A 27,017-nucleotide genomic window follows, 5' to 3' on the forward strand; every position below is an offset into this window, starting at 1 on the left:
AATTGATTGTTGTGGCAGGAGGAGAGGGTGGAAAATAAGCCGAAATTTAAGTGTTAATTTTTATGCTAATCCACAGTGGCTTCATATGAAGCAATTTTGTTCTGCGCCACAAATATAAAATTGTCCCTTGCAGAGAAATGTCAGCTTGCTAGACCTGAAAGCAGTAATTTATTAGGTATGTTTCTATTAGTATGTGTCACAGTTGTTAGCAGGCTATACACACAATGGTGCTTCATACTTATCCTCCAAGTCTCAGAATGTTTCAGCTCAGTGGCTGGAACGTGGGGCATTAATACATTATCATATGCGGGGTGGTCTGTGCCCTGTGGACAAAAGGCTATTTAATACAATTTAATGTCATTCTGAGAAGAAGTGGAAAAATAAAGACGGGGAATAAAATGGCATCTGTGTGTTTCACAGTGCACTCATGCACAAACCCTCAGTTTAAGAGGTATGACATTTCTGCCAAGAAAAAGAATAAAACTGGGGCATTTTTTTTTTATAACCTGTTCCCCACTGCAGTATTTTCTAAATGCTATTAAGTGATCGATTTACACGGCCCCGTGATGATGTCATCCATAAGAAGGGGAATGCAGATGACAGCAAAATACTAGTGACAGTGACCTTGTTTCAGAATCCTTGGAACCCTGTCAGCTTTGCTTCCAGTATATGGTTTCAAAGAATGTACTTTTTGGACAATATCTAGTTACTGGGTAGTGAATTAATAGAGTTAAGGCTCTGATGCAATTCACATATAGGTCAATTACATGCGCCAACATCTGCTCTGTCACTATCATTTGCATATAGCATTCATATGTTAATGATGCCTCTTTTTACTCAAGTAATATATTTAAAAAACAAGATTTGCATATCAGTTTGGATCAGTATATTACAAGCAATTTATCATTTTCTCCTTCTTGTTATGATTTTAAGAACAATATCTTGAGTGATGGCTGCTATATTTGAGCACGGCTCTGATTTATACAAGAAACCCTTCAGTGGGAAAGCTTCCATTCTAAAGCTGCTTAAAGCCTTATAAATCAATAATGACACAGATGGACTGGTGATAATCTATTTAGAATGCCTGATAGCAAATATTGTTGTACAGATGATTAGAGTGGTAACTGTTTTAGCAGAAAGCCTCGCCTCTCTTTGTAAATGGTAAGTTTGAACAAAAAAGTGCTCACACACAGACTTGGTGTCAGGAAATCTCCGCGCGCGGGCTCGGGCTCGGGTCTGGATTGCAAAGGGGAGAACATGGGGGGGAAGAACAAAGGGGCTTCCCGTGCTCCTGCCAATATAATCATATCAATCCCCATTTCTTTAACAAAACAGGACCTCTTAATGGAATTGTGTCTTCAGGTGTAAATAGCATTAAAAGCTGCTTCTCCTCTCCTTCTTGCCCTGATACAGCACAAGGAGTGGGAAAATAAAGTGGAGGTTGTCAGAAGTGGCAGCTGCTTGGAATTCTGATAAATATAAGCTTTTATTGATCTGATGAAAATGAAAGATCCCAGTGCTACGCAGTATTTAGCTTCTTGTCTACAGCACGTCACCGGTGGCCTTGCTTTGGGATAGATTTTCATTCTCCTACACCGGATTTGATTTCATCTTTAACCTTTTCAGTTGAATTTCCTTGACCTCTGCATATTGCTCTGATTTGGTGAATTTGTTACATTTCACTTTACATCATTTCTTTCTCTATTTCCTTTTGTGATAGGGAACCGGGACGCCCCTCTGGCGATCTGTCAGTGCCTGGATCAGCTACATCCTTTCTGGGGTATTTTGTTACCAGACTGACAGTCCTTAAGACAAGTATGCAGTTAAGCTGCTAAGGTAAGTCTTACGATATTAGAACGCTTTGCCCTGGACACACATCATTTCCTCCCGCTTTGTCGAGTTGACCTAACACAAATCCCAACCAAAGGGCCCTTCGTTTTTTTCTCTTGGCCCCGGGATTCCTCCCAGCCTCCCCCTCTCCCTCTACCACCCTGGAGGTAGGATCAGTCCACCTGGTGGGAAGCTCAGGGGGAGTGGTGGCTGGTGGGACTTCTCCCCAGGGGGTTGCGGGAGACCTTCCTTTGTGGTTTGGGCATGTCTGGGGAATGGGTGGGGAGGGGGAACAAAGGAATCAGGGAAAAAGGTGATTTTCCCCTCAGTGGCTTAATTCCCTTCTCAAGTTTTCTTCTGGGATGAATCTGAGGTTTCAGTTCACAATCCTGAGGTGCCGCTAACATATTCTGGTTCCGAGAAAAGGCCCGCTGTTATTTTGAGTAGTTTTGATACAACCAAATCAAAGTGAAGATTTGAAATAGCTTTTCTGAAAGCCCAAGCTAAAGTCATAAATTATTCTGCACCATGATTCTTTCTGATAGTAAAACCATACCTCTTTGCCTGACATTGCTGAAATGTGGAAAAGTGAAAGTTAAAAATAAAATGAAACATTTAAATCTTGGCTGTTGAGAACCTCAGATAGACATCAAGGCCAGTCGATAAAGGCCCCTATCAATTAGGCTCCTACAGTTATCATCAGATTCGGTTTATTAGCCCTCGCCCAGGTACGGGGTTCCGGCATTACGGCTGGGAAAGACCATAAACTGGAAATTGAGGGTGCGGGGTGCCTAGGCGTGCTCAGTGGCAGGGCCCAAGGCCGCCGTGGTGCCCCTGCCTTGCATGATCTTGTAGGAGAAAATATTTGCAGCAAAATGGTTGGAAGTTTTCTTTTCTTTTCTTTTCTTTTTTTTTTTTTTAACCCCCTTTATTTGAGTTAGAAAGTGTTGATTTCACACCGTGGTGAGTGTTTTCCGTCAGCTTCTTGGTGGGTGTATTCCGTGTGAAGAACGAGGAGCGGTGAACACCAGCCGCTGTGGCTTCCTTCAGCAGCCAGGCAGGCCTCCCCTGGCAGCGGGGACGTCTGCGGAGCACGGGCCTTCTGCAGCGATGGAGAAGCCCAAGGGCTTCCCGGCCCTGGGCTTCCAGACTGAGCTGTTTGGCTAGTTCCCTCCTCAGCATATCACAGGCAGAGCAATTTTTGGTTCCATAGCTGTTTGGTTGGGAAAACAAGCCTGTGATTGCCAGTAAGGTTTAGAATTTGCCTGCCAGATAAGGGAATGTCTGTGAAGACTATTTTCCCTCTTGGGAGGCAAAACACAGATGGGGGAGTTAGGAGTCTTACAATATTTAGCTGCTACATTGATGGTAGGAATTCTGCCGCGTGGATGCTTGCAGTTTCTGCGAGCCCCGTGGAGCATCACTGCCAAGGGCCTCAGGTCAGGCAGACGGGCGAGGCTGGCTTTCCCCGGGGTGCGGGGGGGCGGGGGATGTGTGAGCCTGTGTACCAGCTTCTTCTGGAACTTTCCATGGTCTGTGCTTCTTGAGTGGGAGAGGAAGCACTGTAAGGGTGCTGGCCATTTCCCTTGACCCGCCTTGGACAGGGAAGTAGAGAGAGGCCTGAGCCGCCGTGTCTGATCAGGTAGGGGGGACTGAGGGGGAGGCATTGGATTGACTTCATTTCTCCTGTGAATGGACCCAGACCTTCTTCGGGTGGCTTCTCAGGCTCTGGAGAGTAGGCCACACACCAGCCTCACCAGGTTTGCTGCCTCGGAAGCCTGTATTTTAAAGAACTAATCATCTGGGCATGCTCTGGGCCTCTTAGAAGATAAGGAACAATGATACGATGTTCTTGGGATTGGCCGTGAGAAGGCAGGGAGCTCTTCTCTCATGGAAAAGGTAAATCTTGGAATGACTTCAAGGTCCTGTGCATCGGAAGTAGGATTTTCGGTCTTATATTCAAGAGGAAATTCTGGGCCCTGGAGACCAGGAAGGGCGACAGGTCTTCCAGACCAGCTCCTCTGTCCTGACTGCCCACCTCAGCACCTAGGACCCTTGGGCCCTGGAGTTGGACTCTCTCTAGGAGTAGCCTGGAGCCATGATGTGCTGGCTGGGCCACTTCTGGACTCCTGAAGGGACCTGTCGGGACCCTTGCTTCTGTCCTCTCCACCGATGCCCCCCCCATCTTTCGAAATGGACACTTGACCTTCAAAATGTTCCATGAAATGCTGCACAAGGGCAGTTTTGGGACAACCCGACAGCCCCCACCAAGCGCCATTGCACAGAAACCTTAAGTGACCCGTCAGTAACCGAACCTGTCACACGCATCGGAGAACGATTTCCTAGCCCACCACAGCATGGGTTTCCGGAGAAGCCCCAGAGAGGACCGGAGGCAGAGCCAGGAGCTGGGGCCACCCAGCCCTCCTTGGCGTCATCCTTTAGAAAGACCCCAGGGCGTGCGGAGGGCAGTGGGTCGCAGAGGCCACAGGACCTTGCCCTACCTCTGACATATGCGGCAGGCCCCGGCCCTTGCCTTGCCGGGCGGCGGGGGCAGGGCCCAGGACTAGGGCGCTGGCCCTGCGGTGGCTTGGGCTGTCCCGAAGCGGCCCCGTTGTCCTGGCACAGCCGTGTGAGTCAACAGCCCTCCCGCGGCAGTAATTACTTCAGTTAAATGCTGTGGTAGCGGCACTCTGGGAGCACAGAGGAGGGAGTGAATAATTGTAATTTCTGTGTGATAATGATGATAAGCCCTGCATATGTGTGTGGGGCTTTGCGTCGTATTTGATCTTCACCAGGAGATCTCCAGGCTCATGAAGGTAAAGATCAAGATCCCCGCCAACGCCTCTGTAGCAGCTGAATGAGGTAGGAAGGTGAGGTCTCATGACAGCCGCATAGCCCAAGAGAAAATGAAAATCAGAGATAATTCTGACTCTGGAGAACAGGAGCGGTGGGGCTGGTTCTGGCCCCAGAGTGTTTTGGGATTATCTTCATTGTCACCTTGTGCCTAGCAGGCAGCTGCTGATATTCGTCCCATTTTCCAGGTGTGGAAGCTGAGGTCAGAGAAGTTAAGTGGCCTCCCTCATGTCACACAGCCGATGGATGGTAAAGCCAAGGTTTGAGCAGGCTTCTTCCTGATCTTAGAGCCTGATCCCTTGGCCATGAAGCAGCCAGGGTACGACCTTAGCCAAGCTCCTTAAAGAGCTTCTATTGTGTAGCTAGGAGCCATGAACAAGGCAGCAGTGGATAAGCAGATGTCAGATAGTGATAAAGTGCCATGAAGAAGGTCTGGGGTGAAAGAGAGGGAGCAGGAGAGCTCCACCTGAGAGGGGTACGTGGTGAGGATGGGCCTTCCTGAGAAAGGCACCTTGGAAGTGAGAGGGCTGAAGGACATGGAGGAGCCGGCCAGGTGATGGGCTGAAGGAAGAGCATTCACCACAGAGGGAATGGCAAGTGCAAAGGCCCTGTGGTGGGGGAGAATTTGGCATATCTGAGGGTCAGAGTATAGGCTGGTGCAGGTAGAGAACCGTGAGCTCTAGGGAGAGGGTACGGGGTTAGAGGGTTTGCATTGGACATGACTTTGTAGGCCATGGTGAGGAGTGCTGGCTTTGTTTTCTGTCTGTGCTGCTTGTGACCGGAGCTGTGTCTTGAGAAGCTCACCTTCCTGGGTGTTGGGATGCTCCTAGGTGCCCAAAATTCTGTAAGTGACATGAACCCACTCTTGTTCACTCTTTGTTTTCTGCTAGAGGGATGTCCTGGTGACTTGTCTAAAGCTGGGAGTTACAGATTGTAGGCTCTGTGGGTGCAGGAAAGGGAGCTAGCTGCCCTTGGGGCCCTGCCCTCAGGGACAACATGGTGATTCACGATAGTGCCTCACAGCTGCTCATCTGGAGTTTCCTGTGCCCCCCAGCTGTGGGCGTGGGCAGAATTGCAGGTAGAAGGCTCAGGGGTGGGGGTGCTGAGGCCATGTGGGCCTCTGGGAGGCACCTACCATACCCCTACTGATTCTGGGGCTGTCCAGGAAGAGGCAGACCAAGATCCAGAGTAAAGATTCTTGGTGATTCTAGAACCCCAGGTCTAGCAGAAACTTTTGCCATCAAAGCCACCTTTATTTTATAAGTTTAGAGACCAAGGCCCAAGGCGTGTTTGTGCCTACCCTGGGCTGCTGTGGGTAGCATGGGGGCTGCTCCTAGAGCCGCTGGAAGCTGTGGCAGGGACTGAGTCTGTCTTGTCTGTCCTGCTGCCCCCACAGCACCTAGAGCAGTTCCTGGTAGCCGGAGAGGTCATCAGGCATCTGGGGGCACTGATGGAGAGTCTCCCACCCCTGCAGTTTGTAACCATTAGAATCTGTTGCACCTGGCTTTAGGCAAACTCAGTTGACGTGTACCAAATCCACACTGCTCTCCAGATTTCCTGGAACATGAGCATTGCCAGGCCTGACGCCCCCTGGGTTTGACGTATTCAGGACACGGGGAGGCAGGGCCCTGGCCGAGGGGTCCTGATACGTGTGCAGGTGGCTGAGGGCTGCCCCTTGGGTATTCAGATCAGCCCATTTTAGGGCTACAGAGCCCCGAGGGTTTTGAACAGCGATCATCAGTGCTGAAGCCAGCTCAGCTATCGGAGGGCTTGGGCTCTGCCCCAGAGTGAGTTCTTGAGGATGGGGACACCTAGGTAGGCTTTGGCCCGGCCTTTTACTGGGTGTCCAGGACAGGCCTCAGCTCTCTGTAAGCGTTGTCATAAACCCAAATGCAGGCTGGGTCTAGGTGGGAAATGCAGAGGCTGGGTGTGAACGGAGCAGGCTGGGGAGAGCAGACCCTACGGAAAACATCCCTTCCGCTCCCCTGACTGCAGCCACCTGCGGCCCTGGGCAGACCTTTTCCCAGGCCTTCAGAGTTTTTAAGGAAAGACGTTTAAAAAAATATAGTTCTCTTTTCTTTTTTCTTTTCTTTTTCTCTTCTTGTCTCTTTTCTTTTCTTTTTCTTTCTTTTTTTTCTTTTACGATTTTTAAAATTTATTTATCTGACAGATCACAAGTAGGCAGAGAGGCAGGCACAGAGAGAGGAGGAAGCAGGCTCCCCACCAAGCAGAGAGCCCGAAGCAGGGCTCTGATCCCAGGACCCTGGGACCATGACCTGAGCCTCAGGCAGAGGCTTTAACCCCCTGAGCCACCCAGGTGCCCCTCTTTTTCTTTTTCTTTCAGGCTAGCAACTAATTTAAGTTTTAAAAAGCCTTTCTGCGAATGCCAAGGTCTGTAGATTGGGCTGAGCTCAGCCCGTGCTCTGTGAGGCCCACGCTCGGCACCCGACACAGTGGGTGCTGAGAGGCGTGGCCTGCACTGCTCCCCCACCTCCAGCCCACGCCCCGGGGGCTGTCCATAGGACAGTCCGGGCTCTAGGCAGGTTCTGCACATGGGACCCAGCACCTGCAAGTCCTCAGTCCTTTCTGTGTTCCTGTGTCGTCTTCCCACAAGAAGGTCTGGAGCAGCAACTCCTGGCTGCATAGGGCTGTTGGGTGCCCAGAGGAGAGGAGAATGTACCCATTTTCTGGGGAGCATGGTCAGAATGCCCCTTGTGAGCCTCTCTGCATCCCATCTCACCGGGTTCCCCCGACCCCTGAGTTATAGGGTGCCCACCCACATCTCATAGGGGGACACGGTGATGGGTGAGTTCGATTCGTGCCCTCCGGGAGCACGTGACAGAACCGCCCTCCCTTCCTCCTACCCGTCGAAGGTGAATGCCCCCGGGGTCCCGAGTCTCGACAGGTCCTTGTCCGGGGCTGACGCACCCCGTCGGCTCCCTTCTGTTTGGGGAGAGGCAGTCCTGACGCGGCACCAAGTTGCCCGGAGGCTCTGGCCTGCGACTGGTTAGGGGTTGATCCTGGAATGTGGTGGAAGGACAAGATGCTTTCTGTCCCGGGAGGCCACCTGGTGTGAGAGAAAATGGTCAGGCCGCCCAGCCCGCCCATTGCTCGTCCCTTCCTTGTCCCGTGACTGTGCCCCTTCCGCCAGTGGCACCTACGTCCTCCGCTCCTTGAGAGGCAAGCGGTCTGCTGAGAGGGGCAGACTCCCCCCACAGCTGCCGGGCTCCCGTCAGGCTGCTGGGGCGTCAACTTCCCCGTGGTCTCAGGGCTTGGGAAGAGGCTGGGCCGGTCTCCGGCCTCACTTCCTGTTGGCCCCTGCCAGGCTCCCTTCATCCCGTCCACATGCAACATGGAGTTTCTGTGTGTGTAATATTATTTGTTTTTATTTCTGTAATCCCTTTATTGTTTGCACAACTGCTGTCAGACTGTTGCCTGAAAGTATCACAGGATAATTGCAGAACGCCTGCATAAGTAATTTCTTATGAAATCGGGCCTTGTCTGCATATAAAATTGTTTTTCGTTGCTGCATACATGGACTTCATTATATGGAGGCTGTTTACCGGGCTCGCACCTTCCCCACAGGCCACAGAGACGGGAGGGCCTGACACGGGGAAATGGTGACATACTATTTTTATTCTTTTTTTCGGTCAGAAGACATTTCTGGAGGGGCCGACCTGGTCAGGAGGAGCATGGCCCCCGAAGGAGCGGAGGCCCCGGGGCCAGGTGGGGGAGGTCCTGGGCCAGGTGGGGGAGGCTTGGGTCCAGGTGGGGGAGGCTCCGGTCCAGGTGGGGGAGTTCCCGGTCCAGGTGGGGGAGGCTCCGGTCCAGGTGGGGCCTCCCAGGCCTCAGGGCAAGGCGAGCATGGCGGCTAATCCCATGCTCGCCCAGCGGCTCTTCCGCCCGCATTTCTGTGATATTAATGGTGTGTGGTAGTGAAAGAAATGTGTTTTATTCTCGAGTCTAACCCTGCTGTTATCAAAGTAACTTCCAGCTTATTAGCGACAAAGGACTTTTCTCCTCTCGGCTGCCCTGTTCGCCAGGGCTTCCTGAATTAAACTGCTGCTTCCTGTCCTTGATATGCACGACCACATCTGGGCAGCCCGATCCCAGCCCCGCTGCCTAATAACAATCACCTTCCCCTTCAGTGTCTGTTGATTGTTTCTAATTCACTCTGACAGATAGTGCCTGACAACTCGCCGGCTCTTCCCTCCCTCCGTGACCTGGAGTTACTCACAGCACTTATAGAGTCTGTCATTTTTAATATTTGATTTCATTTTAAGTTATGTGTTTTACTGAGAAGATGAAACCAAAAAAAAAGGGGACTTGTAATGGAACATAAATTTAACCCTTCTTGCCACCCAGCACCAGCCCGAGCCAGCCTTCCCCCCATCTGGGTGCCGCTTTCTCCTTCCACACAGTTCTACGGCTGGGGCTGCTTCTCCTCCCCTCTCCTCCCTTCCTTCCTTCCTTCCTTCCTTCTTCCTTTTTTCCCCTTTGGCTTTTCCTTCTTTTATTTCTGGAAACAAAAGCTTCGTGTCACATTCTTTCCCTTTAATGGCGCTGGATTCATTTATAGAGCTAATAATGGGCTCTTTCTGCTTTGCAACCAGGTTATCATTGAAAGACCTTTCTTGGCGGGGCGGGGAGCGCGAGGGGGGTCACTCCGGAGTGAGGGAGTCAGGGGAGAGGACCGGAGAAGTCTGAGTGACCAGCTACAATTCAGGTGTCAAAAACGAGCACTGGATCTTTCCTTTTGGAGATGCTCCTCTTTGTGCGAGCTGGCGGGGCAGGGGAATGCCACCTCTCCCTGGGTTTGGGACCAGCTGCTCCGAGGGGGACAGGACGTGGGGTTGAGGCTGGACATACGTTTCCTTCGGCCACGTCCCTGGGCATCTGCCCCAGCAAGTGGCCTGGTAGGGCCGGCATCCTCACGGGGGGGGGGGGGGGTGGGCCAGAGTCCCACATCACTTTCGGGACCACTCCGCCATGACTTTGCCTTTGTTTGTCACTAGACAAAGGCTCCTGTGTCCCTCTTGGCCCTTCAGAGGTGGAGAGCTGTGAGGCCGAGCATTAGGTCAGTGTGGCAAATAGACACCACAAAATTTTTTTAAAAAGAGGCACATTCACCCATGGTACCTCACTTCTGCCCGGTGTGGATGTCTGTCCTTCCCTCACAGTGTGGTATGGGCAGCTATCGAATGTGATAAGAGGGATCTGGGTTGCATCTTGGCTAAAAATAAATAAATAAATAAATAAATAAATACCAACTTCACCGTGACCCACGTGTGGCCTGGTCTCCTGATGACCACAGTTTATCCCGAGTGTGTGAGCTGTCACACTGTCAGGGCCCTCTTTTTTCAGAGCCTTGGGCCAACTGTCCCTTTGACTCTTCCAGCTCCCATTAGACAAGGAGCAGAGGTGTGCCAGTCTTTGGGATGAAGCAGGTGGGTTTCCTGGTGAGTGGAGGGGGATGAGAACCTGCTCTCCAGCATTCACTTGTAAAGACAACCAGCTGGGGACCACTCAACACGGGCTGGCTCTCCAGGAGACCACTCTGCAGGGAGCATCAGGCTCGGCTGCCAGAGAAGCAGTTAGGGCTGGATCCTTTGCCCATAGGCAGACATTTTAGCTGCTTCCCTGCTGTTCTGCTGCTCCTGGTTCCAGGCCTGTGGACACAGGGCCAAGGTGGGCCAGCCATGTCCGTCTTGTCCCAACGACTTCCGGGATGATTCTGTCACTTGGCGGTTTTCCTTCACCAGGCCTAACCCTTCTAGAACCTTCTAGAACCCCACTTCTCCCTCCCTCTCTGGGCACTGAGGGAAAACTCAGTGGAGACGCTTTTCCTCTCCCTGGTCCCAAGCATCCCAGCACCGTCTTCCCCTCCTCCTTCTGTAAGAGGTGAGGAAGGCAAGAACAACTCTATTTTGGATGGTTTTGCAGCGCTGCTAGTATATTTCGAAATCATTGTCTTTTGTTTCAGGCATGCTAATTAAAATGAAAAAGGAAGATGATGCACAGAAAGTAAAGTGGACACAAAGCTTTTAACTTTATGTGGGAAACAGATCTGTGTTCACGCTGGTGCGCTGTCCGTTAAATAAGGACAGGATGGCTTTTCCCTTTCGCTGACCCAGGTGGTCTTGATGGGTCTGGTAATGGGCCAGGTGGGCGAGAAAAGACGGAGAGAAAAGTATCTTGACTTTCCTTTTATCTCAGGCCTTCCCTGGTACTTATGCGTGTGTGAGAGAGACAGACAGACAGACAGACAGTCAGACAGACTGCCAGGAGTGGTTGGCAGTGATGAGATTCTCGCAGTCTGAGATGGTCGCCGCGTCTGCCTCAGCTCAGGAAGTTGGGCTCAAAGGGTCTAGAGCCATGAAGAAGAATCCAGAGAGAGGCCCAGGACCACTGTGCCCTTCTGCTTTGACAACAGTTGAAAGGCAGTTTTATTTCTTAAAAATTTTTTAAAAGATTTTATTTATTTATTTGACAGAGAGAGACACAGTGAGAGAGGGAACACAAGCAGGGGGAGTGGGAGAGGGAGAGGGAGAAGCAGGCTCCCCACTGAGCAGAGAGCCTGATACGGGGTTCTATCCCAGGACCCTGAGATCATGACCTGAGCCAAAGGTAGATGCTTAACAACTGAGCCCCCAGGCGTCCCTGAAAGAGGATTTTAAAGAAGGTTCTGTATTTGAGGTTTTGCTTCAAGGCTAAGGCCAATTTATGCTTTTATTCCCTTCGAAACGGCCTGTTGGACTACTACTGGTTATTATTTTAGAGTCGGAGAGAAATTAAGAGCTGACATCAGCTGAAGGCTTTGAATCAGATTTTGTGCTACAAGGACCCACCTCCTCTCCGATGAGTTAGGTCAAGCCCCTAAAATTCCAGGTGGACAGGGAAGGACACATAGTGTTTCCCATCTTATCCCCCCAGTCCAGATTTTCTGTGGAGTTTGCATGGGGAACAGCATAGTCAGGTTCTAAACCTTGAAGGCCTCGAGAATACTGCCCGCCCAGGAGGTAGCGATCACCAGGCTGCAAATCAGCCTGGTGCCCCAGCATTCACTGACATGGAGCCTAGAAGGATCTGCCTACAGGGGAATAAGGCATATCATTCTTCTGTATAGTTTGAACCAACAGACATGGGCTACCCTCCGGAGCAAGGAGAGGGACAGACACAGAAGGGAAAGATACCCAGAAAGCCATATCACAATGAGAACGTGACCAGTGCCACCTCCGAGATTAACCAGAGAGCCACAGATTCCAACTGGAGAGGGAGCGATCCCTAAGTAAAAGCAGTGTAAGATGTTGACTGCTAAGGAAGGGGGCTCTTAACTGCCGTGTGTGTGCTCCGGGCTCAGCACAGCAGGCCTTTTTCAGAAGGGAGAAGTCATACCCACTGGGAGGCTCAGGAAGAGCTTTAGGGAGAACCAGTGTTAGAGCTGGACCTTGGGGCCCCAGAAGATTGTCAGAAACAGAGAGGAGGGGAAGGTCAGAGAGGAGTTTGCTTGCCCAAGACAGGAATTTTGCAGCTGGGGCAGGGGTAGGGGGAAGGGGGAGTGCTGAGCGCCATTCCGGGCAGAGGCAGTAGCAGGGGGAACTGGAAACAGACTGGGTTCGGGATTGGTGTTGGGGAATGACAGCTAACTCTGTTGGGTTGGAACTTAGGGTATAAGTTAGCGGGAGTAGAGGTGTGGGGAGAGCCTGCTGGTGAGAGAGGCTGCATGTCAGGTCAGGGGATTTTGTGGGGTACCCCAGAAGTGGGCCATGAAGATCGTTTGTGCTATCTGAGCTGACCTGGGCGGTAGAAGTGGGGCTGGGGAAAAGGAATATACCCATCAACCCGGTGCAGCCCTGGGTATTGTTCCTGTTCTCATGGTAGGGCGTGACAGTGACCTCAGAAGGACACGGGTAGAACAGGGACGGCGCTAGGTTCGGGGTGTCCAGACCGTGACAGCTGACCCGGCTTGCCAAGGTCCTCGGGTCCACAGTGAGCTGGCCTTTAAAAAAAAATAATAAAAATAATAAAGAGAGGATTGCTTTTCAAAACCCCCACACTTGCATTCATCAGGCTCCTACACGGTTTTCTTTGCCTACGTGTACAAAAGGTACATTTTGGGTTGCACGGGGCGTGTGCCCGCGTCTGGAGCCGGGGTGAACAACGCAACAATTAGCAGATTCATCAGTTCTTCTGCTTATACTCGATTTCGAGAATAAGATGTTAGTTTGTTCAACTCTCTGCTCTATGCCTTGATCACAGTGTGAAAGTGTTGGCCAAGCTTAGCTTCCTGGTCAGAGGGTCAAGACCCATGGCTTTTCAACATGCTTATGAGAAACCCAAACATTTGTGACCACTGGTGATCTTGGAATCAAGGCTCAACTTATGAAACGAACACGTAATGATCTTGTTTATACAGGGTATAAATAGAGTTCATGCATTTAAAAATTTTTCTTCCTGATAAGGACTTTAGTCAGCATTTCTCCTTTCTCTGTCTCTCTGTTTTTCTCTTGTCTCTTCCTCCCTCTGTCTCTTCGTCTTCTCCTTTAGAAGGGGAGGGATTTGCTCCTGTGGCTGCTCCTGGAAGAGGCAGGACCACCCTGTGGATTTCTTTCCTGGAGCACTTCCTGCTTCCCCTGTAGCTTTGGCCGAGTGGGGATGCATGCGTGGGGAGGGCCTGGTGCACTTGGACACATCCTTGCCTCTTCTGCAACCCCAGGGATGGGCTGTGAAGTCACATCTACCCCTGAGAGCTCAGCTGGGGACCAGAGCCAGCAGAGCAAGGCCGCCTGTGGATGAGACCTTCCAGGCCCTTCAGGGCAGTGGGGGGCAGAATTTATACCGAGAATGACCCCTTGGGTGTAAGCCACATGCTTTCATCATTCATACCTCTCTTTGACTTTTTTTTTTTTTTAAGATTTTATTTATTTATTTGACAGAGAGAGATCACAAGTAGGCAGAGAGGCAGGCAGAGAGAGAGGAGGAAGCAGGCTCCTTGTGGAGCAGAGAGCCCGATGTGGGGCTCGATCCCAGGACCCTGGGATCATGACCTGAGCCAAAGGCAGAGGCTTTAACCCACTGAGCCACCCAGGTGCCCCAATTGATTTTTATTTTTAAGATTTTATTTATTTGAGGGTGAGAAAGAGAGAGAGAGAGCCCGAGCAAGGGGAGGAGCAGAGGGAGAGGGACAAGTTGGCTCACCCTGATGTGGGACTCTGAGATCATGACCTGAGCTGAAATCAAGTCAAACACTTGATTGACTGAGCCACCCAGGTGCTCCTCTTTTGTGATTTTTTACTATATCGAGTACAACCTGCTTGTAGACTTTGTAAGCTTCATGTATTTTTTTTGAAGGACATATTTCTTTTACTTAAATATTATATTTAGCTTTGTTCTAAATAATGACATCTATGAAATCTCTGGTTTGGTCTGTCGGTTATATATTTTTCATAGTAGGTATTGAAATGATTATATGTGTTAATTTTTTTAAAGGAGTTTTTCTGTGTGTCACCTGAAATCATCTTGCATTTGAGGGGTCCGTCGGCAAGCCTTTGGGAATCACTCTGTGGCCCTGTTTGGAATATTTGTGTCCAGCCAGGTTTTTAGGACCTACCTCAGATTCCTGCATGGAGCCATTGCCTCCCCCACTCTTAGGGAAGCCTTTTGCCAGTCTCTCCAATCCCCAGAGCAAGAGTCCCTCTGATCTCACGCCCTATCCTCAAGATCTCTAATTATCACTTAACTCTGGTCACATCTGATAATGCTGTGAGTGGCCATGCTTCCTTGCAGTCCCTTCCGGACTGCAAAAATCTTGGGAGTAGGTACCATGCTCTTCTGCGTCAGCCAAAGTGCCTGATCACTTAAGTTGGCTGGCTGTCTATCAGTCTATCTGTCCATCCATCCATCCATCCATCGTTCCATCCATCCATCCATCCGTCCATTCATCCACCCATCCATCTGTCCATCCATCCATCCAACCGTCCATCCATCCATCCATTGTCTATCTTCTATCCATCCATCAAGCCATCCATCATCTATTTCCTATCATCTGTCTATTCACCCCCACCCCTCCATTTCTATTTCTCCATCATCTGTGCCTATGAAGCTATCATCTGTCTATGTATCTATGATCTAATCTATCATCTATTAATTTTCCTCCCTCCCTCCTTCCTTTTATCCTGCTTGATGAGTCAGGCACGGTCGTAGGCCCTGGGAATATGGCAGAAAACAAAACAAAGTCCCTGCTTTTGTGTTGCAGTCATTCTAGATGGAAGAGGCAGGCAGCAAATAAACAAAGAGAAGAAGAAACCGGAAAAGGATCTGTGGCGACACATACCATGCAGAGTATTAAAAGAGCGGGCTATGAGGCAAAGAGGACAGACCTAGCTGAGACTGAGAGGTCAGGGAAGGTTCCTCTGGGGAGGTGCCTTGGAGTCTGACCTCTGAAGAGCAGGTTAGAGCCTGTGAGGTGGGGGCTGCTCCTGGACAGGGGTCTAGCCTATGTCAAGTCTCGGAGGCAAGCGTGGGCTTGCCGGCTTTGAGGTGCAGAGAGGAAATTCAGACAGAGGGAGGAAAATTTACTTCCAACTTTGACAAAGAAGAGTTTTTCCATTTCTCACTTCCTAGGGCAACAGCCCCTTTTCCACCTAAGAAAGTCCGACCCCTCACCTCCGGGAGCTACCGTGTCAAGTCCCTTGTGCGGGGGAAATTTGGGAACAGTGCCCTGTTATTCCCCTGCAGGGTTGGAGGGCAGAAGGGGAACACGCCACGGAGGAGGCTACAGCTGACATGCTAATATTTCATTTTAATCTTGAGTGCCAGGTTACTTTCCAAATGAAGTGTCTCAGGCAAGGCTCTAACTTACATGAAATAAAAGAGTTTAATGCTAATTAAATATCATCTGACTACTGAAGCCATATTTATTGATGGTCTAGAAGAACGTCATCGAGGTAGATGGACTTGGAATGTGTCTCCGCTAGAAACGCAGCCTCCCGTCCTGGGACTCCTCTGCAGTTCAGACTCGTGAGCCCCACACCAGGCACAGCTCGGGACTCATGGAGGGTGCAACCCAGAGTGGCCCATTTCCTTTCTCTGTCAGGTGGACGTTTCTGCACCTTTAATGTGTATTTGATTCAGGAGGTCTGGGGCGTTGCCCAGACTCTCACTTCTGACCAGATCCCAGCACATGCACATAGGGCAGGACCAGCTGCATGGCAGATGGCGAGAGTCCAGAATAGACCAAGGATAAGTAAACTCTAAAGCAGACTCTGACGCTGGCACTGCCGAGTATGGGGTGTGCCGGCCAAGTGTGGAGTCTCCTACTTTGCTGATCTCACCTACTACCTCCACCTCTGTCATCTACTTCTTCCTTCCTTTGTCCTAGTCCTTCCTACCACTCCCTCTGGTCCCGGCGGCATTGTGGCCTCTCCCCAGGCTAAGAATCATGGTTCCCCGTGTGGGTAGTCGCCCACCATTTGCCTTGTCTCTGGGTGTGTGATCCTCATGGCTGGCTCCTCTACCCCAGCCTCCTACTTCCGTGCCTCCAAGATTGATAGATTCTCCTCACCACAATGGGGAAGGGGGCGGGACTTCCTAATCCTCTGCAAAGAGGGTCTTGCATTGGGACAGAGCTGGCTTGGGGGGCCACGTATTGGGGCCTGGAAGGTGAAGTCATGGGCTTCCATTTCACCCTCCAGCTCTCCTTTGGAGAAGCCTGTCTTGACCGTGTTTCCCTTTCCTCCGAATGGCACAGACTAGGGCTGCCAAACTCTAATGTTGCAGGGACAAGAGAGTCCCCGTCCACGGAGGAGCTCGTGACTGCCCAGAGAATGAATGTGTGCTCTGCTGGTTGTCCACGGGAATGTGGGTCTGGTGCTGCTAGGCGTTGGGGTTTCTCAGGGGAAGTCAGAAATCCGAATTTCCATATGGAACTCCGTCATCATTTGTTAAGTTGGTGACTATTAGGTGATTGTCTCAAATCTCCCCAGGAGCCAAACCGAGCACATGTGTTGGTATTTGGCTAGTAGGCTTCAAGGTGGGGACTCTGGTGCTCGACTGTTTTGGGAGAGGGGTGGTGATTCCATGGGTCCTGCTGGGGAGAAGCCCCTGGGGGTCCAAGGAGGGAGCTGGTTGAAGTGAAGGTGGTCAAATGGACAGAGTTTCGAGGACTCAGAATCCGTTCTTAAAGAGTGGGCCCTCACGTGGCTCTCAGGCCTCAGGAAAACTCATTCTTCCGTATCAGCTTGTCTGTATTCACCTATAATTAGCGCCTGGAATTTCTAAATGAACTGCCTAATCAAGTAAATTTAGCAAACTTACTGTGAAGTGTTAGCATAGCCTCTCCCTCCAACTGTCCGCACAGACATCCGTACCACCTTGCTCGCCTTTGCTTTGTGTAGCCGAAGCCGCCGGCTTCTGTGTGCTGTCTGGCAGCCACGCAGACGTCCCATTTATGTGATCTATAATGAGTTTATTAGTGTTGTAGTGCCTCGTTGCTATTAAGTTTTATCAGTTTCGGCTTCAAGAGCACAAGGTTAAATTTTCAATAGAGTTTTCGCCAAGTTTAAGTGGGATTGTTAAAAATATGTCCAAACGGTGGAACCGAGTATTTTGTGTGAAGATGTTATTTCTGCCCACTAAAGGATTTTGATCTCTTTATTTATAAATTTAACACTTTTCGGATGCTCACAACGGCAGCACAGGGCTCGTGTTTTATCTTTGCAAACAAAACATGAAGGCATTCGATGTGGAGGGTCCAATGGAAGCTGTATGGAATGGAGTCTGACCCATCGTGACGGTGCAGACACCCCCCCCCCCCGGCCCATGCTGCTATCATGGTCCGGGCTGCGGTTGTGGCTGGCTGTGGCTTTGACCTGGTAAACAAACATTATGAAGGAAGGAGGTAAATTCACCCACCAGTTACAGAGGGATGGGATACGATAGCGTATTATCTCCCAGTACCAGAAGATAAGCAGGTTTTCCTCTGAAACTATGTGTGAGCATAATTGATTATTATTTACCTGGATCCCCTCTGTAATTCTTGATCAATTTTTATTTATTTTTCTTTTTTAGAAAGTAACCGAAACCAATTCCAGAGTTTCTTCACTGGCTGTAATCAGAATAAAGTGCTTGTGCTTTTAGGTTAAGAGAGAAAAAAAAAAAAAAAAACAGTCATAGGCTGAGCTGCTATTATGGAAAGTTTATTATTATTGGTATATAAGCTAGCTGGGGGCTTAAGCACAGAGCAGTTGGATAATTTAGCTAGCTCCTGGATCCAATTAAAAAAAATCTATGTTGTGTCCACAGTGGGGGATGGCCATAGCTGAGGAAGCACTCTGTCGCAGATAGGGACACACCTGTGGCATTCTCTCGGTTATACGCAGTTTGGGACGCAGAATGCTCTAAATCCTCTCATTACTGCCTTAGAGAAGACAGACACTTCAAGCAGTTCTCCATTTATCTGAGATTACCAGTTAAACTCGTTAAAAAGCAACTATGGCTTGTTCACTCAATTGGCTGTTGGGAAGATTTCGCGTTCTTGAGCAACAGTGTGGCTTTGATTAGTGGAGTGCTATACATTTTAGGGGAGACCTTTTCTAACTTAATTTATGACTCTGGTTGAATGGCGTCTGGGCTGGGGTATTACGTATTTCCCCAACTATTGTACCTGGTGTCAATAAAGGCGCATTTAGGGAAATCTGAAATAAAACTCCAGGGTGTTTTCGTTCTTTGGGGAAGCAAAATGCACCATAAACATTTTGGGCTTGAGCCAACAGCTTTCCCTGACCGTGATTGCAAATTACTGTAGTATGTATAGATTGCTGGTGGAACACTATTTGAGGAAACCTGTATTTTATAGAATGTCACTTTTATGCACAATCCAGGCAAAAGGAAAAAAAAAATCTAATTTAGCCAGCAGACAGTATTCTTTTGAATGAGGATTCTGAAAAGAAATTTACCAAAAAACATGAAAACAAAACAAAACAAAAAACCAGGCTCTAAATACGGCTTTTTATTTAATCATTATTACATCAATCATCGATATCAATACTTAATAGCAACCTGATAATGTAGCCAGTAGGTGAAACAGCTATTAAAAAGTGTAAAAAAATGATTAAGCAGGTGTGGGGGGGTATTAATGCTCTCCAATTATTTAATGATAAGTACCTATTTTTGAAAGTGTTTGTTTTTAATAATCGACTGCAATATTAGTTTGCAAAAATGTAATTGCTGCTTAATTTTGCATCTTCGTTTCTTTGTGCCGGGCACAAAGGTAGTATATTTCTGTAGTTATTGTTCGCGGCGCTCCGTGTAAAAAATCACGTTCATTTCAAGAAGCTGTTATGGTATTGATTCTGGTAAAGACTTCCATTAACTGACCAATCTAAATCTCATAAGTGATGTCAGGATAGTTATGCATTTGCTTGGTTCAAGTATTCAGCCATTATGTTAGAATGCAGGCCGTGTCTGAATATGGCTGTTAAATTATTTCTAAATACCGAACCAGAACAGCTTAACAGTTTTGCAGTTGGAGACTGACACAAAAATGACAATCTGCCACCTCTTTGTTTTTTAAATATTAACGTTGTATTGGGATAGTATTTTTGGAGTAAAAACCTGTGGCACGAGAGGATAAGTGACATAAACAAAGGCAGCTGGGCTTCATGAAATAATGGAACAATAAGGCCCTTGCAGCCGCTCTCATCACTCCAGTATGTTAATTAGCATTCTGTTGTGGCCGCAACACTGAAAACATGTAATCTGTATTGGTGTACAGTACAGCTGTGAACACACATTCTTTTTTGTGAGTCCCTGGAGTTAGCCTTGCCATTGGCATATGCGTTTGGGCCAAAAGTCAAGCCATCACCACTAAAATAGCACACTATAGCAGCAAAATGTCATTTGTCTTTTCTTATTTTTTTTCTCCCCTCAATGCCACATGCTAGCCAGTGATGTAATCCAGTATCCCCGCATCTGTCTCCCTGCTCTGTGTTTGCAGGAGGGGATCTGGGGGGTTGGGGGTGGGGGGAGCCCAGAGACCAGCAAGCAGGAGCCTGTAAAAGGCACAGGGCCCCAAGAGGGTCAAATGAAAACCTCAGTCCTTCCTCTTTGCAGTATTTTTTTTTTTTTTTTTTAAATGCATAGAATCTTCAGCATGGTGGGTCAGAATCTACTGCTTGTGTTTCTTTGGAGGGAGGCAGGGACGGGCAGCTAATGCATAAGGAAAAGGAATCTCAGTGAACTTTCCCATTGTTTAGCACCTGTATTCTGCACTTGAGACGCGGTCCTTCATGCATATAGTGTGCACTTGGGGAAGGGTGTATTCTTCCCATTTCAGAGCTGAAGATACTGAGGCTGAAGCGGGATCTGGTGGTTGCCTCTCTAACTCGTCATTTGAGGGAGGAGGGTTAGCTAGCACCAGAAAGCAGAGGCAGCTCGTGGATGGGAGCAAGAGCTCTGGCCTTCAAGGGCAGGACTCAAAGGCCCGGGTTCTGCGACCTCACTGCGCATGCGTGGCTGCCGGGAGCCGAACAACACTTCCCCCCCGCCCCGGTTGTGCCGGGACACCGCTCTGGGTGCCTCCTGATGCCAGCTTTGGAGACAGTAGAAGAAGCTTCCGTATTGTCGCCATAGGAGCTGGACTGCGTGGCCAAAAGCTACTTGAGTTTTTACCTGATGGACTTTGGCTTGGAAAGCGAGAATGGTTCCATTTCGATTTCCCTGTTCGCAGAGTCATTTAGCTTACTTTGTGTGTGTGTATGTGCTGCCTCCCAGCACAGGACACTTAAACACACACACATATATTCACACACACACTCACACATGTACCCTTGTTCACACAGAGCAGAGCCCTTTGCAAGATAATTTTGGCATCAGAAATTGTATTTTCCAGTCCTTTAAATGTATTACACATTCAATTAAGGATCATCTAGTTATTAAAACTTTTCCGACATTTCAGCTTGACTCTGTCCATCTCCCCCAACCCCGGCATCTGACTAGAACCAAAAGCAATTTTTATAAGGCAACCAAACCAAACAAAAACAAGCAGATCAGAAACACCCCTCCTGTCGCTAAAGTAACTTTCAGATTCTTTGGGCAAAGCTTCATGTTGTCTTTCTGAAAAATGAGAATGAATACTTAGCTTCAGGTTTTTATTTTAATCTGCCTCAAATCTGATTGAAAAATAAGTCCCCGCCCCCACCTCCCCCAAAAAACACATAGCATCTGGGTCACCATGCTGATCCAATTTGGTTTTACTTTTGGACAGTGGAAGAATGAAATTGTTTAGCATTTGGTGACGTGAGCAAGTGTCCACCTGGGAACAGACGAGGTTAAAGGTTAATAGCACTTAGCTTTTTTTTTTTTTTTTTTTTTTTAAATTCCAGCAGAACAGGACTCTTTCCCACTTGCCTGGTCCCCATCCTGAGCCCCACACCCGGGCTCACGGTGTCTTTCCCCAGACTTGCCTGGCTGAGGTAAAGCAGGGCTGACATTAAGATTTTGGGTCTGTTGTTTCTCTTTTCCTAGAAATTCACCCCCCCTCCTTTGGTTAATGGCTCTTTAAATATTGAAATGCCTGGAAAAACAAAACAAAACAAAATAAAATAAAATGCAGGCTGTCAAAGAGATAAGAACAACAACAACAAAAATGTTGGTATCTTTTAGAATTTGTCTTCCTAGTGGTAAAAGTATATAATTAATAGGAGAATTTTCCTCCAGATGTGGTTATACTATAATAGAGCCTTATAAATGCTACAGAAAGAAAAATTGCTTGGAACGAAGGCGTCCTCAATGAGAGCACACCTGGGTCTGACAAAGATTGCATTTAGGGACTGCTGTGCTATCACAACGCAGAGAAAGACCAAGTCTCTGGGAGCAGCTGGAGAGAAAGCCCCGGCAAATCTGCATGCAAATAGCAGCACATTGTTAACTTAATCAGATGCCGAGAGGAAAAGATGTGCCAGAACCGGGAGGATGATCTACACACGGAGGGAGAGCGGCCTGGGCTGCCATGGGCGCAGGGCTAGGGTGGGCCCCGCGCAAGGTGCAGCCAGGCCCCAGCCCCAGCCCCAGCCCCAGCCCACCCACCGCCTGCCTGTTTGCCCCAGCCTGCAGTCAATTTATCACAGAATGCTTGATTTGCTCTTTGAAAAGATAGAAATGATGGAGTATATTTCAATGGGAATGAAGCTTTTTTTTTTTTTCCCTTACCGTGAGATAGGTATGGGCATTATTTCGCCTGACTCTGTAACTCCAATTAAATAATATTTCTGCCTAAATATCTGGGTGCATTGAAGATAAGACATAGTGCCTCGGAGTGCATAAAGAAGGAAATTTTTTTTCATTTAAAAAGAAAAAAAAAAAGAAGAAGAAGAGTAGCTCTCTATAGATTGAAGTGCTGGGTATAAATTGTACCTTTAGAAGAAGTAGGAGACACCTGTTATTTATATTTTATATTAATATTAATGGAATATATATATTTTCAATCTCCACCATCTTTTAGTCTAGCACCATAAAAAATAAAAAGTAATACTATTTAATCACCCACAGCTTAATAGTGCCTTAGTTGTTTACTGCCATCACACTAATTGCTCTGTACTAATGTGTTTTTCTGTGATATCCAGTAGTGCTAAGAGAACAGAGATCCATAACCAATTAAATATAGTGTTTTTTATGTTAAAAATATATCTGGTGAGGCTAGAAAGGGAACAGAAGCCGCCCTTAAGAAAGGCGCGTTGGCACACCATCTCAGCGCCACACAGAAGGTGCCCGCCTTGCCTCTTTTGCGCAAAGACAAAGGGGGTAATTTTTTTTGGCAAGAAAACAAACCCAAGGAAAACACAACAAACTGAATGTTTCCTAATTTTCCCCCTCCTGCAACTCCTCGGGCTGCGTCTGTCCTCTCTCTCGCAGTGAGGGAGAGTTTGATTTGGGAGGTGGAGAGGGGGGCCTGGCCCCCCTGCGGGGCCCGCGCGCGCGGGAGGGAGCCCGCAGGTCGGCGGGGAGGAGCGGGGGCGCCCGCAGCCGGCAGAGCGCCCGTTCGCGCGGGCAGCCCTGGCACTGGGTTCGCGGAGGAGCCGCGGCGCAGCTTCCAGGAGGAGGGAAGCGCGGGGATCGGCGGTGCGGGCGCGGCCCTGGGAGGGAGGCGGTGCGGGTAGATGGGACACGGCAGCGCTGGGGGTGATCACTGAAGACGGTGGCAGGAACAGGGACGCGGGACGCAGGCGCCGCCTAGGCCTGGGGTGTTACCGTGCGCCACCACCGCGGTTCAGCCGCGAGAGCCAGCGGCGCTGCCGGCCGCCTGTGTTGGTGGGCGGCGCGCTGGGGGGCTGTGGCCGCCGCCAGCCCGCAGGGCCCGCCTTCCAGCGCCGCACTTCACTTGACTCAGGGGAGATAATGGGATCCGTTAGAGGCGCCGTCCCCGTGCGACGCCTGCAGGTGCCCATAACCACTGGAGACCCCAGCGCCTTGGCCACCCCCGACCCACCCTCCGGACGCCAGCCCAGCCGCAACCTGCGTTCTCCGTTCATGCTCCGAAGCGGGAGCTGCCCCCTGGAGGGCAGGGCCGCCCAGCCTAGCTGCAGGGGGTGTCCTTGGGCCTGGGCTTCCTTGTGTCTGTACCTGGGGTATGGGCCGATGGCTGTGCGTAGCCTCCCTGGCGTGTCTAGGTGGGAAAGTGGGCAAGCTGGAATGTGCTTGTGTGTGTGTATGGGTGTGCATGAGTGTGGGAGCCCACATGTGTTCAAGAGTGCTTGCCTCCTGTGCCTGCATGTGTTTGTGTAAGTGCTCCTGATGGTGTGGTTAAACGTGCCTGTGTGTGAGAGCTCTGTGCATGTGTGTGTGTGTATGTGTGTATGTGCCTGTGTGCAGCACATGTGTAAGGGCACACGTGTGTGACTGTGTGCACATGCACCCGCGTGGCACGTGTGTTCGAGGTTTGTGTGCAGGTGTGCATCTGTGTGAGTGGCAAGTGCGTGTGGGTGTGTGAGTCCTCATGGGAGTGTGGGCCCATGTGTCTGCCTGTGCCTCAGGGACTGGGGGTAGGTGCCGTGGCCTTCCCTCCCTCAGTGCTCACCCTCCGGTGGCTCCCCAGAGGCTGAATTTTCTTTGTGGGCCCAGTGTCAGGGTCTGTGGTCCACACCTTGGCATCCCTCCCACCATCATACGCACCTCTTCGTGGATGGCAATTATGGCTCTGGGCGTCCTGACTTCTGTCTGTGTGTCTTCTCCCCTGTGGATTTGTGTCTGTACACTGCATCCTGGTCAGCCACTTCAGAAGGGCCTGGTGCCAGAAGCAAGTGGGGGCCTCTGATCGGAGCACACATGTGCCTCCCCATCCCATATACCCCGTTACTGTCTGGCAGATAATCGAGCTGGGGTCCCCCAGGGCCAGGGCGGCACAGCCCCGTTTCATTGCAGCATGTCTGGAACACCTGTTGGGTGCTCTGTGCTGGGCACTTAGGGATCCTTTAGCCCTCCGAGGGTACTGGGCTGCGAAGTCTCCCTGCCACGCACAGTGGGTGAGGGCCTAGAGACCGGCAGGAGGAGCGTGTCATCCTGCTAACCATGCACTGTGAGCATTTCTTGTTCTCCTGACTGGAATGGTCTTCCTTCCTGTGCCCATCAGCTCAAGTGTCCCCTCCTCAGAAAAGTCCTTCTTGACCCTTCTCCCGTCTTCTCCCCCTCCACGGTCCCTTTTCCATCCCTCTCCTGTTGTCCTGTTCTGTGTCCTCATAGTGCGTCCTACTGAGCAAGCTGCCATCTTGAGCTGCCCCCTTGATGGCTGCCTGCCTGCCTCCCTCCGGCAAGCCCATGCTCCCTGAAGCCAGGGCCTTGTGGCCTGTTCACTGCTGGACTCAGCCCCTGGCGTCGTGTCGAGCACACCGTGGGTTCCGGGAAAGCAGGCCAACGGATTTGACTTGGCATCTGCTACTTGGCTGGCCTCGAGGTCCAGGGGCCTGCCCTGTGGGCTCATGTCCTTGGTTGCCCTGAGGTGGGGTTCCGGAAGGAGGGTTCTCTGAGATACGTTATGTGGCCGGAACGGGGATGTGAAGAGAAGCTCCACATGAGAGGGCATAGCAACAGCTCAGGGTTGAGGGGGAGGGGGACAGGCTCGTTTCTCCAGGGAAGCCAGCAGCTCCTCCAGTCCAGAAGTGAGAAGAGGCCTACCTGCTTCTTGGGTGCACCCCACTTTCAGAACGGATGGTGTGGATTCTGCTTCGTGTCTACACCCCTCCAGTGGCATCTTCAAGGGGCGTGGGGAGAGCAGGAGAAAAGACCTCTGGAGTCACACTTCAGCCCTCTCTCTGAACTTGATGTACCTTTGCACAAAGAATGTGACCCTCTGTGATCTGATCTCATCTTCGATCTGGCCTGATGGCACCTTTGTCCTTCTTTCTCTACATGGAAATGGAATTGTTGATCGGGACAGACTTTGTAAAAAGAAGTAGAGCCGAGGTGCCTAGGTGGCTTTGTCAGCTGGGCATCAAACTCTTGGTGTCGGCTCCAGTCGTGATCTCAGGGTGGTGGGATCAAGCCCCATGTAGGGCTCTGCACTGGCTGTGGAGCCTGCTTAAGATTCTCTCTGTCCCTCCTCTCTCTCTCTCTCTTAATCAAAAAAAAGAAGGGGAAGTAGAACTCCCTGACCTTGTCATTATCCCCACCTTGACACCCGTTCTGATGTTCTGTGTCTTCTGACGGCCCCGACGTGACACTTTGGCACTGAATTGGGGCAGGTTGGCTTCTTCTGACGGGGCGGGAAACTCCCGAGCGGCTCTCTGAAGGTCTGCTTTAGGTCCGTGCCCCGTTCCTTCCTCTTCGCACCCCCTGCTCTGCCCCCGCCTCGGTTCCTTCTGCTCTCAGTGAGCAGCATGTTAAGCGGTGGACAGGAGGGGGCAGCTGAGAGGAGCCCACACGGATGAGCTTTCCTACCAGGAACCGAAAAAGGAACTCTCCAGGGCCTGTTCAGAGGCTGGGGAAGCCTTGTCCTTTGTCCTCCCACGAGGGCAGAGCTCCTGCTCTGAAGTCATTCAGGTCTTGCTTGCATTCTACCTTCCCTGATGTCCGGAGGGCCGAGTGTGTGAGAAGCTCTGTACCAGGGGCCAGAGGGGCACGGGCGGGCTGGGGCCAGGGTCTCGTCGATCTCAAGGGGCCTTGGCAGCTGTCTGGACTTCTGGATCCGGGGAGCGAGGAGTGCATCTGGGAGGGGTAGGACTCCAGCCCCGTCAAATGCCTGGCTTGCAGGAAGCACCGGTTGGAAATGATGTATGTGTAGTTACTTTTAAACACCCAATCAATGTGATTTGAGATATTACGACTGTTGCTTTTTTTTTTTTCTTTCCCAAACACCAGTTGTTTTGAAGTTTGCGTATTCTCTTGCCTGGAGTTGATACAAAAATACTGTGGGAAGATACGGATGAAACGTGCCCACTGCTCCTTTGTCAGCTGGTCGTGGGTCTACCTTGTACAGGTTCCCTGTGCGGGGAGCTCCGGGACTGGAGGGAGGGCTAGCCTGCGCTTACGCCGGGTGGCATTATCAGAGGCATGTGGGTCCCGAGCCCCCCAGGGAAGGCCCCCAAGTCTGGCGAAATGGACTCCCGGGCTTTTGGCTTCTCCCCGGAGCCCTCTCCAACCTGAGCAGGACGTGCTATTTTAATTAAAGACACTGTCCAGTACTTCCTGTTGAGTGGATTCTTGTTTGAGTGACATGGAAGAAGGAGGGGGCAGGGGTATGTCCTCATTGCCAGGAGGGCCCAAGAGTTAGAAAGGGTGAAGGGTGGAGGGGTTTGGGGTGAGGGTGGGTTTGAGGGGCGGCAGGGACACAGCAGGTGGGAAGAGACCCACCTGGCCGCCTGGGGTCTGGGTGGCGGGGGTGGGGGGTGGGGTAAAGGAGCAGGGGTGGGGGGTGGTCACCGCAGTGAGGCAGCGGATAAGCGGCGGAGTGGGGACAATGAAGGGGCATTGAATTCAACTCCACTGGGCTGTCGTGGTGGGCTTGGGACTAGCTGTGACTAGGTAACGGAGTACTTTTCCTCGTGGTAGGCATCTTTCTTTCCTTGTCGAGGTTCATCCCCACAGCAGCCCTGAGAAAGGACCCGAAGGGCTCCGACCCAGAGCAGGGAAAAGTTCGTCCAATGTCACCGAGCTGGCTCCGCAGAGCGAGGCCCCTGCTACGGAGGCCCCGGCACTCCGTGCCTCCCGCATGTGCAGCTCTGGCAGGGGTCTGTGCCCAAGACCCCTAATGCAGGAGTAAACACAAAATGTAGCCCCAGGTATGAAGGCATTCTTTGGGGAGGGTCTTTTTCCTAAAACAGAATTTTTTTTTTTTTTTGCCAGCA

The 27,017-nt window shown here is 50.4% G+C and overlaps 1 protein-coding gene across 9 annotated transcripts in view; it reads left to right on the forward strand.

Annotated features, from left to right (window-relative positions):
* ZNF536 (zinc finger protein 536) overlaps window positions 1-27,017 on the forward strand; it is a 424,829-nt gene that overhangs the window by 109,746 nt on the left and 288,066 nt on the right. For all 9 annotated transcript variants that reach the window (XM_059152136.1, XM_059152135.1, XM_059152143.1 and 6 more), the window contains one exon: window positions 1,721-1,836. The gene's annotated coding sequence lies outside the window, so the exon portion shown is untranslated. The remainder of the gene's footprint in view (window positions 1-1,720; window positions 1,837-27,017) is intronic.

Source organism: Mustela lutreola, chromosome 16 (assembly GCF_030435805.1).
Source record: "Mustela lutreola isolate mMusLut2 chromosome 16, mMusLut2.pri, whole genome shotgun sequence".
NCBI classification, from domain to species: domain Eukaryota; kingdom Metazoa; phylum Chordata; class Mammalia; order Carnivora; family Mustelidae; genus Mustela; species Mustela lutreola.